Source organism: Dromaius novaehollandiae, chromosome 2 (genome assembly GCF_036370855.1).
Source record: "Dromaius novaehollandiae isolate bDroNov1 chromosome 2, bDroNov1.hap1, whole genome shotgun sequence".
Taxonomy (NCBI): Eukaryota; Metazoa; Chordata; class Aves; order Casuariiformes; family Dromaiidae; genus Dromaius; species Dromaius novaehollandiae.
The window spans coordinates 100,693,093-100,707,632 of NC_088099.1; the positions used below are offsets into that span (position 1 = coordinate 100,693,093).

At 39.5% G+C, this 14,540-nt stretch overlaps 1 protein-coding gene across 11 annotated transcripts in view; it reads right to left on the reverse strand.

Annotated features, from left to right (window-relative positions):
• TMEM170B (transmembrane protein 170B) overlaps positions 1-14,540 on the reverse strand; it is a 72,807-nt gene that overhangs the window by 22,898 nt on the left and 35,369 nt on the right. For 10 of the 11 annotated variants that reach the window (XR_010387835.1, XR_010387833.1, XR_010387834.1 and 7 more), the window contains exons 4-5: positions 4,246-4,450; positions 1,158-1,677 (exon numbers count right to left, since the gene is read on the reverse strand). The gene's annotated coding sequence lies outside the window, so the exon portion shown is untranslated. The remainder of the gene's footprint in view (positions 1-1,157; positions 1,678-4,245; positions 4,451-14,540) is intronic. The other variant, XR_010387828.1, reaches the window with a different exon arrangement.

Genomic DNA, 14,540 nt, shown 5'->3' on the forward strand with positions numbered 1-14,540 from the left:
AATTGAGTTCCTGAACTGAAGGCACTACTTTAACCTAAAAATTGTTTGTGACTGTGTTTTACCTGCTGTTTTCTCCAATCAAATAATTAATTCAAATACAATTGCAATAGGTTAGACCTAGTGATCAGTGTTCAAAAGCTCCTAAAGTGAAATCTTTGCTTTTTAAAGTCTCTGGAAGCACAACCCTGCAAGGAGCTCAATGATTTTGAAAAGCAGGCCAAATACCTTGGGTGTTTAATGTGAATGTCCTTTAGTTTCTTAACCTCTAGACACTGGTGTTTAAAAATAATGGTTTCAGTAAAATCTCTAGGAAAAGGCTCAATAATAGCTCCTGACTATAAAATCTAATAATAATACTTGATATTTCAATGTCACCTTCTACAGAATGCTCTCAAACATTTAACAAATCTTCAACTTTCTTTTGCTTTGAGAGGGTAATTTCTCTCACTGCCTGGAAGGCAGAAAAAACTCACCTAAGAAAATAATGCCTTTTTCTATATCTCCACCAAACAGAACTACCTGCTCTGAATACGTAGGATGATCTAGTTTTACTGTCTGTAAGGACTAGGTTCCGAAAGGAGAAAGGACTGAAAGCTATATATAACAGCACATACCTGCTTTTCATTATATGAAATATATTATATGACGTGCTACAACATACCACTACTCCCTCTGCCTGTGTTTGGAAACACCAGATTTTCTTCTGCGGCTTTTCTCTCACATCAGGATCAAGAACTCTGACAGCTGCTATATGTACAATAAAAACGTGCACTGCACAGTATATGCACACAGGGAAAGGGTCCACCCATGATGAGCTCAGGACCCCAGTTCACCAACACCGTAATTCATGCTGCAAAACATAAGAGGTGACTGCCCCGGCTACCTGCCTTGCCAGCTCCGAGGTCACCATTCCCATAGCAGAGGCAACTGAATGGGCAGCACACATCTGTGCCTCAGCTGCTGGTGTTCACAGCCTGAAACAGACACACGAACTCTCACTGAGAGGCCTGCACTGTCTTGGGTTGTTCTCACACATAGCCTGCCCACAAAGCACCTTTCCTGCATCAGCCGGAGATGCAAACTCTTGAAATAACAGGAATCAACGAAGCTCCTGAGTCAGAGCTCTAATATGCTGTGATTATATGATGGCTAGTTACCATATATGTCTCTGCACAGCCACAGCTGAGTTCAGCTAGTCAGAACATCAGGGCCAAAGCGGGAAATGAGTATACAGACGTATAAAAACAGGAACTCCACATATAAGCACTTGTCTGCGTGTGAATATTTATAAACACATGCGGGATTTCCACAAGGCTTTTCTGAAGGCTGACGTAAAAAAAGACAATTTTGGTCGTACGCCTTCAGAACAGAAAAAAAATACGTTTTAAGAAGAGGGTATTGCTACCGCCGGGTTCTCATGCCCCAGGAAAAGAGGACTGAAGCGCAGCAGCTTTGCTCCACCGAAAACGCCGACATTTTCATTTTGTGCCTTTTGGTCCGTTTTGCTTTGCTTCGCGTCCCCGGCGCGGGGCACAGAAGCGCGGGCGGTGCCGGCGCCCGGCGCGGCGGCTCCCGAGGCACCACAGCGTCACCTGGCGGCAAGCGGGCGCCTCCCGGCGCAGCGGCGCGGAGCAGAGGTCACGTCGACGCTGCTTTTGTAATTGTATCTCAAGAGTGCTGTTAAAAAAAAAAAAAAAAAAGAAAGAAAGAAAGTTTTGTAATTGCATCACCCGAATTCGCCGCAGCCCCACTAGCATTTACACCTCGCTCACCCGTGGAGACTTTAGCATAGACATTTCACTTGCCCACCTGCCAGGCAAAGCTGGCCCCGGCCCGATGGGGAACCCACTGCCTGTCCCACCCTGCCATCTCGCAGACAAGTGGCATTGTGCTGTTAAGTCAAAATCACAGGGAGAGTAAATAGAAAGTCGACCGTTTTGTGCACACAGGTAACATTAGAATGCACAAGACAAAAGACACAAAGTTAATAGAGCACATTATTTTTATCCATGGTCTCAGATATTTTTAAACAGACATTGCCAAATGGTTTAGACTTTGAATCACACATACCTTAAAACAGATTGAGGACAATCCTTTTGAGGATTGAGGACAGACACCTTTTGAGGAACAACCCCCAGGCTCTGAACTGTTACACTGCTAAATCTGCCTCCTTGTTGCTAGCTGCCAAACAAGAGCCATTGTCCTTGGGCTATCTAGCCAAAAATAATATGATGCACAACTGTGTTCCCACTGTTGTCTTTGCAAAAGTACTTTCAATTTCCAGAGCTGTGTGGATTTTATGCATTGGTTACCGTACAAATAAATCCAAAAGCAGCTGAAGAACTTGAAAAGCAGCTAGAAACATTGAAGGAATGAGAAAGTAGTAGGGAATGAAAAGGAAAAAAAGCCCATTATAAGGAAGAGTTTATACTAAAAGATAGTGAAGTGTTTAAATTTAGCAGCTAGTTTTTGCATTTGTTTTGTTGCTTTCACCTATACAACAACATTTGAGTCCTCTTTCCATGCACTTATGCCATTAAGACTTGCATATTATTTTTACATATTATTATTTTTGAGCATGGCCAATGCACACTTACATATCAGTTTCAAAGACTGCTTGTGAGGAAACATACAATGGCTACCAGTCCCTGCTGGGGAAGAAGTTTGTTATTTGAATACAAAATATCAGGAAATCATAGGCATCACGGATACACAGCTAACTATAAATATGGCCTGCATCTCATGGGAGATCTGTACTGGAATCAAAACTTCACAGAAAAGCATCCAGAAGAAAAACGGGTTTCCTAAGGTGCTTCCTTAATAACTGACTTTATTTCCTACCTGGAGCTCAGTAAATACCAGTGAAGGATCAGCTTAGCCTTACTGTTATTAACAACCCAGGCCATGGTCAACCGGTAGAACTTTGTATTCCTGCTCTCTGTGCCATACTTTTTTTGATATAAAAGAAAGAAGACAGTATCTAGACTCTCAATTGTTCATCTTCCATCAATAATACATTTTGAATACTTATAAAGTCCTGAAAGATGGAGCAAACACACACATCCACATTTGCATTGTACATGATTTGAAAGTTTGACTTTCCGGTTGTTCATCATGTTTCTACTTCTCGTCATCAATCTACATTTGACTTTCCGGTTGTTCATCATGTTTCTACTTCTCGTCATCAATCTACATCCAAAGTCTCAGTTCTAGATTCTGACTCAGATTCAGAGCTGAACTTTGATCTAAGTCCTAATCACAGCTGTAGGAAAACCAAAAAGGGACAAGAAAAGTCACCTCAACTATTTCAGATGAAAACCAATTTTTGTTCTAGGTCCAGTTTGAATTTCTAGCAAATACTCAAGTTGATTTCCATGTAATGCTATCCAATTACAACATATTTACTAACCACAGCATGTTTTGCTGACAAAATGCTACATATACCTGCTATAATGGGCCTCTGTTTAGCCATTACCAGCTATTTGATAAAAGATCTACAGTTTTAAAAGGCCATGGCAGAAGAGTAGAGAAACACTGAAAAGTCAGATCCCCAAGTGGCCAGCAAAACTGTATGGAGAGAAACTCAGTTATGCTCTCCCTTTAAATGTACCTTATAAGGGAGAAAGTATTACAACATTTGAAGTGTGGTCTGCTGTAAGCAAATTCTGAGTCATTCAAATGTAACCCCCAAAGCTCTGTATCTAGTGGAATGCATACGTTCATCATAAAAGTATGTTCCACTGAACACAACTGCAATGACTTCCTGCTTGGAGGGATCAAAGTCTATTTGTCTAGAGAAACATGCACTTGGGCTCAGGTCTGACCACCTGAGTTCATACAAAGCATGCTCCTTCTAGAGCTGAAGGAGAGGAAATGATCCGGAGGAAATGTACGGGACATCATTCCACAAGTACTTTGTTGTCATCACCTCAAAAATAGAGTCACAACGGAAATACGGTTGATCTGCTCATTATGCTGACAAAAAAAAAAAAATGCTGTTAACGGTGCCTTTAGGAGTTTGAGTTTGTTTTGTTTAGTTACTGGGAGTTGGAGTTTTCTAAATTTATCAGTAGATTCACAAAATACTCCTACATTCTTTGATTTGTCTGAGTATGTGAATACTGTCTCCTATTCCCAGATGAGAAAGGCATTTTAAACAAATTGATAGCATGGAATTTTCCCATACAGTTGCTGTCAGGCAATCAGAGCACTGCATTGCATGTTAGAAATGAAAAATGTGCTTACACTCTTTTTAACTTGGACTAGCCTTTGAGTTCCTCCTCCTTGTCTCAGGGTCAGAACAAGATAGAGCAGTATCTTCCAAACGAGAGCACTTTTCACTGCTGCATTTCTCCAGTAAATACCAGACATAGTCTTGCCCTGGGTTTAATCCTTTCACACACCTGTCTTAACTGATGGCAAGCTTCAATGAAGCAGAGAAAACAGTAGCCTGAGGAATAAAAAATAAACACCATTGTATCAAATGCAAGTAGCACATTTGTGAAACCAATGCACCATGTCTTGTTTGTGTGTTGCCTCATATGCTTTGAGGAGTAATCAGTAAAGCATAATTTCCCTCAGGCTTGAGTTATTAGGATAGATTGAAAATATCTCAAACTCAGACTTACAATGCTGAGCCTTCTTATGTTGATTTTCATATGGGAGGACCTTCCAGTGGAAAAGGAGGCATGCACAAAGGAGAATTCACCCCTTGCTACCATATAATCACATGAAACGTGTAAAACTTCTTACTTCCATAGGGTTAAAGAGGAGGTTAAGGTTTGGGCAAGCAGTATGGACATAGAATAATTTCATAATTAACTAAGAGGTTCCTGTCATTTAACTTCACTTGTCTTGAGCTTTCGCTCCCCCATTGTGTTGGGAACAATCGGGGCATTCCAAGCCCTGGCAGCAGAAAGCAGCCGCCGGCAGGCCAAATCTTTCAACGATCTATTGCTAAAGGCGTGCAGCAGCAGCCAGCTCGAGGACCCTGCTTCCTGCCATTGTTATCACAGCAGCCCTGGAATTTCGTCCAAATGGATTTGACCCCTTCACTAAACAGCCAGTGCATATTTCCCTGATTAGTATATTCCTGTGCATGGATAGGGTGAAGTGGGGGTGGTGGAAGGAAAGCAATTTGCTCCATTCCTGCCAAACTGATATTCGTGTGTTATTCTGTGTTGGACTCCTTGCTGTGTGTGCTGTTTTCTGAGGAAGGCAGCTCACCCATCTGATATGCAGCTGATATGTGCACCTAGTGTGCATTTCATTGGAAATGGTTGCAGAACAAATAAAATAACGGCAAGAATGCAGTTCTTCACTTCGCTGGAGTCGCACTTGTGAAAAACATTTACTAGGTGCCATTTGGGCCCTATGGTATAGAAAGCACTTAGCAAATGAAGATGTTGTTTCAAATTTTCAAGTCCAAAATGCATTATACTTTCTAATAATAGAGCTGTCAGGCTAGCATAACTTCCCACCATGCTTGCATGCATTTTTTCTTTCTGCATGTGCTTACTGATTTTGCCCCAGCTTTTCCTGTGCCAGATGTGGCCTTGGCTTCTGCCTGCAAGAAACACTCTCTGCAGTTCAGAGGCTCTTTTTGCAGAAGAGTTGATTCTTTCTTTTTCTTTTTTTTATCCGGAAGATATTTTTCATAACTGTTCACTGCCACTAAGCCTCTGACATCTCAGATGATGCTCCAGTTCTGTCCCACAAGAATACATCTGAATGGCCTTCTTTGCCTTGTGATTTGATGAGTGTAGTCACCCCATTCACAACCACCGTTTTAAGCTTTCTCTGAGCCTTGTACTCCTACAAACTTTGATCTCTTCCAGATATCTCCATCTGTTTTTCCCCTCATATTTACACCCAAAAATGCCCTCATAAAATTCCCTTTGCCTTTTAACTAGGCCTCAAAATGTACAACAATGCTATAATGCTGAATAGTCGCCCATTAGTATTCCAATCTGCTTCTAGCTGCCCCATTTTGTTCCTCTTTGTCCTATTCCTTGCAACCTTCTGACAAGAGAAACTTCACGATTTCTTCCATGACAAGCTGCTGATGTCTAAGAAAAGGTCATTGTTGCCAGTTCTATCATCCAGTCTTTCCCTCTGCCCACTCAACAAACCCTTTCTTAAAGCCAAAGATTGAAAAAGCATTGAAATTTGAATCTAAGTTTTGCCTTTGTAGCTGGTCTGAATTTCTGCCCTAGGGCATCACCTCATCCCTTGAGGGAGTTGGAAAGGTTAGAACTGCCTCTCTTCTCTCCTGTCATTCAGAAGCTTCATGTCTTTCTTAAACAGATTATACTGAATTAATAGAAAGCCCTTTTTTCTCATCTTTCCTCCTTCTGTAACCCAGACGTTACTCCCTAGCATGTTTCCCTCCCTTCTTCACATCAGGACCTCACAGAAGCACTATTTCTCTATGCTCTCCCTGTTCTAAGCTTCTGTTCTGAAGCAGACATGGTAACTTTATAAAGTATTACTAATCCTAGTTAAAAGTTATTATAAAGGACTATAGTTTGCCATGTATTTATACAGTTCTTTGTATCCCAGGGCCATGGCTTCCTTGTAACCTTAAGCATGACTGAATGTCAAAGGATAGTAATCATAAATTGTGTTTCAACAGACTGACCTTCCTAAAAGCATATTAGGCAATGCTTTGTTTGAATAGATCTCCGGGTACTTTGGATCAGAACCTCAGTTAGGTGTCAGCATACCCCTATCTGAAGTTAGTGGCATCATGTCAGTTTACATCTGGAGTAGCTGACCTGGCACATGTAACCCTGTATTGTGACTCTTTCATCTAAGGAGATCTAAATATCCCCAAAGTATTAATTAGGTCTAAAAATGAGATAAAGACTTTGATACAAGATTTACAAGCAGAGAACTGAGTCTTGGGAAGGCAAGACCCAGGTATACTCCATGACATCTTCTGCTTCTGGTTGAGTGCACACCAAAATGCATCTAGACTGGGTTTTCAGTATGACTCAGCACAAGAGAAGTCAGCAGAAATTGCTGGCTGACAGTACTGCTGTAGGGGTCTCGTATTAGGGCCCTCAAAATAGAAAAGCCCATAACCCAAAATCTACTTTAAAAACACATGAGGATAAAAGGTCTGGCCAGAACCCTGCAGGCATAACAGAAGAGGATCTGGGTCTTCAGGTTCATGGCACAAGACCCTCATTTGATCCCCTTGGTCATTACTGGGCTCTGGATGAGACTCAGTGCATGGAAAAAATGTTTCCTGTGCACTGTGCTTTAACTTTGGCCATCCACTCAACTATGCATTCCCATACAGTCACGTGCTACTATCATGGTTTTAATTAGCAAAGGTTACACAGCTGTATCTGTTGTTTCAGTAAAGTTTTGGCCACAGAGTTCACAGGGCCAACCTGAACTGAAAACCGAGGTTATGAAGTAATCAAGCTAAACACATTTGTTGTAATTATGGCTCCATATTTGTTTTATTCACACACAATCACCTTCCTCTCCTACCCTCCCTTCCCCCAAGCCCCACTGCTAGCTTACCAGTTTGGACCAGTTTATTTTTGCTTTGTTGTGAGCTGTAATTCTGCATCATGTAGACAGCTGAATAAAGTCCTATCTATGTACTAATCTAAGCTGATGTTTTGACGGAGATGATATGGATGTTATGGGTGTGCCTTGGCAACAGTTGGGCAGTAAATGATATGACAGCAAAAAGACAGCATTTGAGCTGACAAAGTACATTGTAGCTGTGCTGCATTTTCAACCTCCAGCCAGGCTGCTCCTAGCCAATGGATTCAAATACCATAACTGAGAATTCATCCCGTACCAAAACAATAATGAGAGATAAAAAGAGACTCGGATGGTCTTCCCCTTTCACTTGCATCCAGACTTTAAAGAAGAAACAAACAGCTTCATCACATAGATATTTTGAAATAAAAGTGCACATAGAAGATTGATCACAGACCAAATTTTCTCAGCTGCACTGGCAAAATGTGCGTGCAACCACATTGAAATTTTGGCCCCTGCAGCTATAGAAATCTCTCCTCTTCTAATAGTGAAGAAGGTTATGTCTGATAATCTACATGAAGTATCAGATTAACTGATGCTTCACTCCACACCGCTGTTGTCTTGTCATTTACATTTCACCTATCTTGGGCTGTGTTATTAAGCTAGTATTAAGCTATTTATTTTTATGTACAATTTATCATTCTTTGTTTTCCATAAATTAGCATGAGGCAGTTATGTTTGGATCACTGCAATGAATGCTCCTGTTAAAAAAAACTGTAATAGGTAAGTTAAAATGGCTTATTAACTCATTTAATTAAATGTCTATAAACTCTTCTATGGATAGTCTTACCTGTCTAAGCTTGGCTTGCTTCAGTGTAATTAGGCCTTTTAGAGATCCAACTATACTGATAGCAGTTTACCTCCCCAGGCTGCTTCTCCCTGTCTTTAAATGCTCTATTGGAAAATCATACAATTTTTAAAATGCTTCATTTTGGATTCTTTGTATTCTGGGCTCTATGTATTTAATCGTTAGGTCCCATTCTTTTCTCAGAAACTTAAATGGAGATGGGAATCTCTTTTTTCCACCTTTTTTGTTTTATATATGGAATACAAGATTGTCTTATGATTAAGTGACTCTAGAATGTCGAGTCCAAACAAAGCTGACACCATGATTCACAACAAAAAAAGTAGGAACTCGCAACATGGCTATACTACTCTGTAAAACTGAGTTTCACATCACAACCTGAAAACAGCTCTCATGCATGCACACTCAACAAAGTCTAAGCCCACATTGGACCTTGTTTGTGACAGGCTAAAACTGCACACATGGTAAGGTACTCAGATGACAGAGAGCAACCATTAAAGCCCTTGAATATCACTGGAAGTGGATTAAACCAAGTCTCCCAAAGGTGCTGTTCATAGGTTAATAGTGTCTTCCTAGAAAAATAGTGTCCCCTCAGAGAGTGGGTTTGTTCTTTAAGTTCCCACACTGATTAATTTCTCAATAGCTTCTCCATATAGAGAAGCCTTAAGTAGCAGTTCTTGAGCTCTTTAGCTAGAGAGAAAGTTGCTGGGATTTAGGGGTTTTTTTCCCCCCCCCCCTCATCGGGAGCTTTTATCTTTTCTGTAAAAGCAACAATTTGACTGTAAATCAAAGCTTGTCAGGTGATTTAGCTTGCCAGAATCAAACAATGATGTCCTATAGTCTGATACCAGAAAAAAGCAAAGAAATCATTGTGATAAATTCTGAGAATTATAAAAAATAACGTACTTTTAAAATCCTGTGGCCTTTCTGTGAAAAAAAAGTTACAGAAGAAAGAGAAGCAGACAGCGAATTTCTACTGGATAAATTTTTACTGGCGTTTCCTTAAGTATCTGGATTATCCATTGTGATCTCAAACACTGGTTCATATGATCATAGGTTAATACTGGTAGGAAGGAACCTTATCCAGCCCAACCTCCTGCTCAAGTGGATTCAGCTATGAACATGTAGGTTTTAAGAGTAATTCTCCCACTTTTTTGTTTCTGTCTTAAAAACCACTTAAAACTAGAAAGCAGCTTCTTTCTTGCCATCAAACTTCAGAAAACATTCACATTTTACACTTTTTTAAAACATGGATATTTAAAGGTGACAGAACATGGAGATTTCCCATCATCCAGTACCCTGTTAAGAAGGCAGGGAAAGACAAACTCTCTCAGTAAAGAAATACATTAGCACATACAACGGAGGACATGTTAAAGATTTCTGTTGTCACATCTGACTGTTTAAGACCCATGAAGTCAACAGGTAAAAAACTGCTATTGCCTTCAACAGGGTTGATTGCCACATGATTTTATCTGATGGAATTACAATGATGTAAGCCAAGACTGAGATAATAATCAAGCCTTGAAATCCAGTCAGAAGAGTGTTGGGGAGAAATACTGTTAACCAATAACTGTTTTTTAACTGAGGCTGTATTATGAGCAAGAAATAGCAGAGGAACTCAGAAAGAAAAACAAACTATCTCCCTCCCCACCCCAAACTTCCTCCAAAACAAAATCTTTACTTGCAAATCTGACTTCTTTTGACATGCTTTTGTTCATGTAGCAAACTCGACTTTAAGCCCAGCAGAGCTTAAAAGTTCCCAGGAAAGAAAGCAGTTCAACAGCAGAGCAATAAAAAGCTAAGAAGGGCCACATCATGTGCCAAGCTCTGAACAGAATGTCTACGCAGGGAGTGAGTTAATGCATAAATGATGAAGTAGGAAGTTGCTAATGACAGATGAGCTCAAAATGAAATGGTTACTGGGATTCCTAGATGCCTATTAGATGAAAAAAATAGTAATTGCAGCAAAGGAGAATGTAAGAAAACATTTGGAAAAGAACCTATTCATAGGGTCTATTAGGCATAAAAGTCTCCCTAGCAAAGAGCAGTTACCTCATCTTGAGGCATTTGAAAATTGCTTTAATAAAGCTTTGGAAAATACACCTCCAAAAAAAAACAGTATTGCATTGGCAGGGGGAAAAGACAGGGTGATCCAGCGGGTCTTTTCTAGCTCTAATTACCATGACCTCAGCTGGACATGCCCAAAAACTTTTAGAAAGGAATGCATGTTAACACTTACATGAGGACATGGGCCCCTAGAGAGATGAATGCGTAATTGCTCCAGCAAAGAAACATCATCTAACTAGTCAGAAATGAAAAGATATCGTACACTGAGCCAGTACTAGTTCAGCTGTGCAATTTTATTTATTTATTTTTACTTACCATCATTTTTTTTACTTACCACTAGTGTAATCTAGGCAATTGATTTCAACAAGGCTATCTATCCCAGTTACCAATGAACCTCACACATTTCAAATCCTTTTAAAGTTCAGATTAACACTTCAACTCAGCAATATTTTATAATAAAATTTAAAAAAATGCACTAGATAAGTGCAAATTCATTTTGCAAAGAAATTGCAGTATGTTTCAGTTATTCTCTTTATTGAGTATGCCCATCCTCAAAACTAATGCCTGTAGTAAGAATTAGGCCTGAATGAATTCTTATTGTTAACACTACTTAAAAATAAAAAGTATTTTTTGAGCAAATTAAAATATTTATCTTTATATCCTGTCTGCTGAAAAAAATTAGTTTCAAAAAAGATTTTGGAAAAGATATTTCAGTTTTTACATGGTTTTAAAGTAGTAAACAACATTTTCGAGATATAAATTTTTACCACAGGTTTTCAGCAATGTTATATTTAAGGCTTTTGTTTACAGTTTTCCATTCAATAACCATATTAAAATGCCATAGGAGATTAAAAACAGCAACAAACTTGAAACCACATCTATTAAACATTTCCTGAGAGGGAAAAGGAATTACTGACATTTTTATTGTTTTATTTTTAATAATAAAAAAGCAGAACAGCTTTGTTTGAATAGCAAGTTCTGAGGACTTGTCAGGACAAACATTACTAAGTCCTAAAGTGGTGATAGTTGACTGCAATTAAATACAGCCTTCCAACCTAAAGAGCCCATCGCATAAACAATGTTAACCTACATGGTTAAATCAAAGGATTAACATAAAATCAGCACGTGAGCATATAACTATGTCAAACTGTGGGCATACTATCACTGGCTTACTATCCAAGGCAAAGGCCTGGGAATAATATTAGTTACAGAGAAAGGCTGGGAGCCCTCCCCAGCCCCAGCTCAACACAGAACAATAGGATGCCCTCCAGGTCTGAAACGGGGGAGATGTCTTGTAGTCGTAGGGTCTTTCCCACCACAAACTCTGCCCACCAACTCCAAGGTGAACTTCAGCCCTAAAACTTGTTGGGACCTGAGACGAATGGAAAACACATAACTGGGGACTTCTGGTTCATGGTATCAGCTTTGTTGATGCTGAAGATAAATGTCTAAAGAGAACAAAATTTACAGTTTGGGATTTTTCTAGTGTTAAAATGATAAGGGAAAGACTCCTTGCTAAGTGCTCCCTGGTGATATGACCCTTTTTCACTCACTTAAAATGTTCAAATTACATTAAAAGCTATAATAGGGAAAGACTATATTTGAAAGAAAGATCAGGATATGAACTTCTACCCAATCTTAAAGGGAGGTGGGGATTTTTTATTATTATTACTTTGTTATTGTCTTTGAGATTAGCCTTAACAACAAGAGCTATTTTTGAAACCGAAACATGAGTGATAAATGCTTGGGTAGTGAGCCAGGGCTTCCTAGGCCACTGGTCCTTAGCTGGGTTTTTAAACATTCTAGAAAATGCCTTTTTCTGTTTTTAAATGACACACACTGTTAGCTGCACCGCGATGCTCGATAGGGCTGAACCAGAAGTGGGGAGAGATATGCATTTGCAGCTGAATGCAGAGGCATTCCTAGTGCTGGCAGCAGGAACCTCATGCCTTTGGCACCCTGCAGAGGAAACAGTGCAGCAGAAGTACCTTGTTCTGGACCTCAGGACAGTTTTCGCCCTCTGGGTAGGCCATGGTCAGAGACCTACCAAACGATGCTCTTTTAAGGTCACTAACCTACTTGACCGTGCTTGTATTCCCCGACATGCTGCCCAAGTAGACACGCATCCCCAGCGTGAGTGCAATAGATGGAATAAAATGCTCATTTGCTCTTCTTTCCCTAAGAGACCCCTGAGAGCTATATGATCTGGAGCTTATGTTTTACATCACCCAGCCTACACCCACTAAAAGTGTGATTTTTAAAATGCCATCATAGTTCCATAGACTACAGAGACTTCATATGTATGTGCATATCCGTAAGTACTCTAAAAATCACCGTACGCATGCATGTGCTCACTACAGAGTGGGCTTTTCATACAAACAATGCACTTAGAAAACTTAGCTAGACTGTGTTTCTTAAAAATCACAAACAGATTAGACTGCTTAATATAGACACACAGCAAGGAATTTAAGTAAGAAACCCACCTTTAACTTATTGACGACAGCATGCCTACAGCTAAATATGCACTTATACGCCTTGCTGAAGTGGGAACTTCAAGACTTGCAAGGAACAGGCACAAAATAAATCAGGAAGTGGAATTTTATTTATTGTTCCCTTTTCTCAAATGTGAGTGCATGATTAAAGTTTTGAGGGACAATTTAAAATATAAGTCCAGTAGAGTATAAGTTGGAAGAAATGCTTTATCTTTAATGTACATTATAAATTCTCTGGGATGAAAAATTATATTTGATGTACATTTTCTGAAATGGTTTAGGAAATAAGAATTTTTCCTAACAGTAGAGTGTGACTTTTAGGTCATTCTCCTATACAGAGAAGATAGTGGGCACCCATTCCCAAGAACATAACATAGCCTTATTTGTGTGCTTAATTAAGATGTTTAATTAAATGCACATTGGATTTAAAATGTTATTTTATAGGGATCCTGCCAATTCTACAAATGTCTTAATCAACGTCTACAGTATTACTTTTCGAGAATTGTAAGAGGCCTTCATAGTTGACAACATATTCCCAAAAAGGAAATATTTTCTTCCTCACAGAACTGAATATTTTAGAAGAAGTAAAACAAAAAGACGCTCACAAAGCTGGCATCTGCCCAAACACATGGTGGAGATAAATTTTGCATCTGCCCTTTGTAAGTTGCTTCAGCCAATATTTTGAAAGCTGGCATTTTGTCTGTTGCATTTGGTGTTTCACTGGGCTCCTCCGCACCTGTTTCATACTGTACATATCTGAAATTCTTCTGTATTCTTTATCATTTCAAATACAGGAACATAAACATCTCTGCTTTTCCTGAGATGACTGTCAATGTCTGTGTATACATCACTGAAATTTCCTAGACTCAAATGCTGTTTTCTCTTGCCAGACACCACTGTGGGTCTTCCTGAACAGCAGGCATTTTTTTCAATAGCAACTTGGAGCTACTAAGGAAGAATAGAAGGTCATTTTCTAAGACAGGATGCCAAGAGGACAGGAATTGAATAGTGCTGGCTGGCCACGAGACGCCATGCAAATCAAGAATGCAGTGTGGTCCCCAGGGAAATAGTTCATGAGCCTGGAGTATACGATAAACCTGCAAATAAAGCCTTCTTAGGCAACTGTGATAACAATGTGCCACATTCCAGAACAGTAAAAAACAAAGGCTACAAAAGTCCTTGCAAAGCAGTGCTCCCATAAATATCTGTGCTTTCAAGGAAAAGAAAAAAAATTGGCACGTTTTTCATTCCTGGTTATTTTTTGAAAACAAAAACAGAACAGCTAAGGGTTAATTCTTCTCAAAATCCTTAAGTAAATGACAGCAGAAAGTAGATGTAACGCTCTTTCACCTTTAACAGGCAAAAAACACTGCTACTCGAAAGCCTGAAAATTTAAACATGCAGAAAACACCCATATGCATTTACAATGTATTGGAGGAAAAAAGTAAATACCATAAATAAGGAGGTGACAAACAAATAGTTCCATAGTATAGTACAAGCGACTACTTTTCTGAATGGCTTAATGTTCCTACCTGGTGGTTAACACCTCAATCTCTTTAAATTGGCTTTCTTACCCTTTTCATTTAGACACTGTGCTGTATTTTGTAGATATG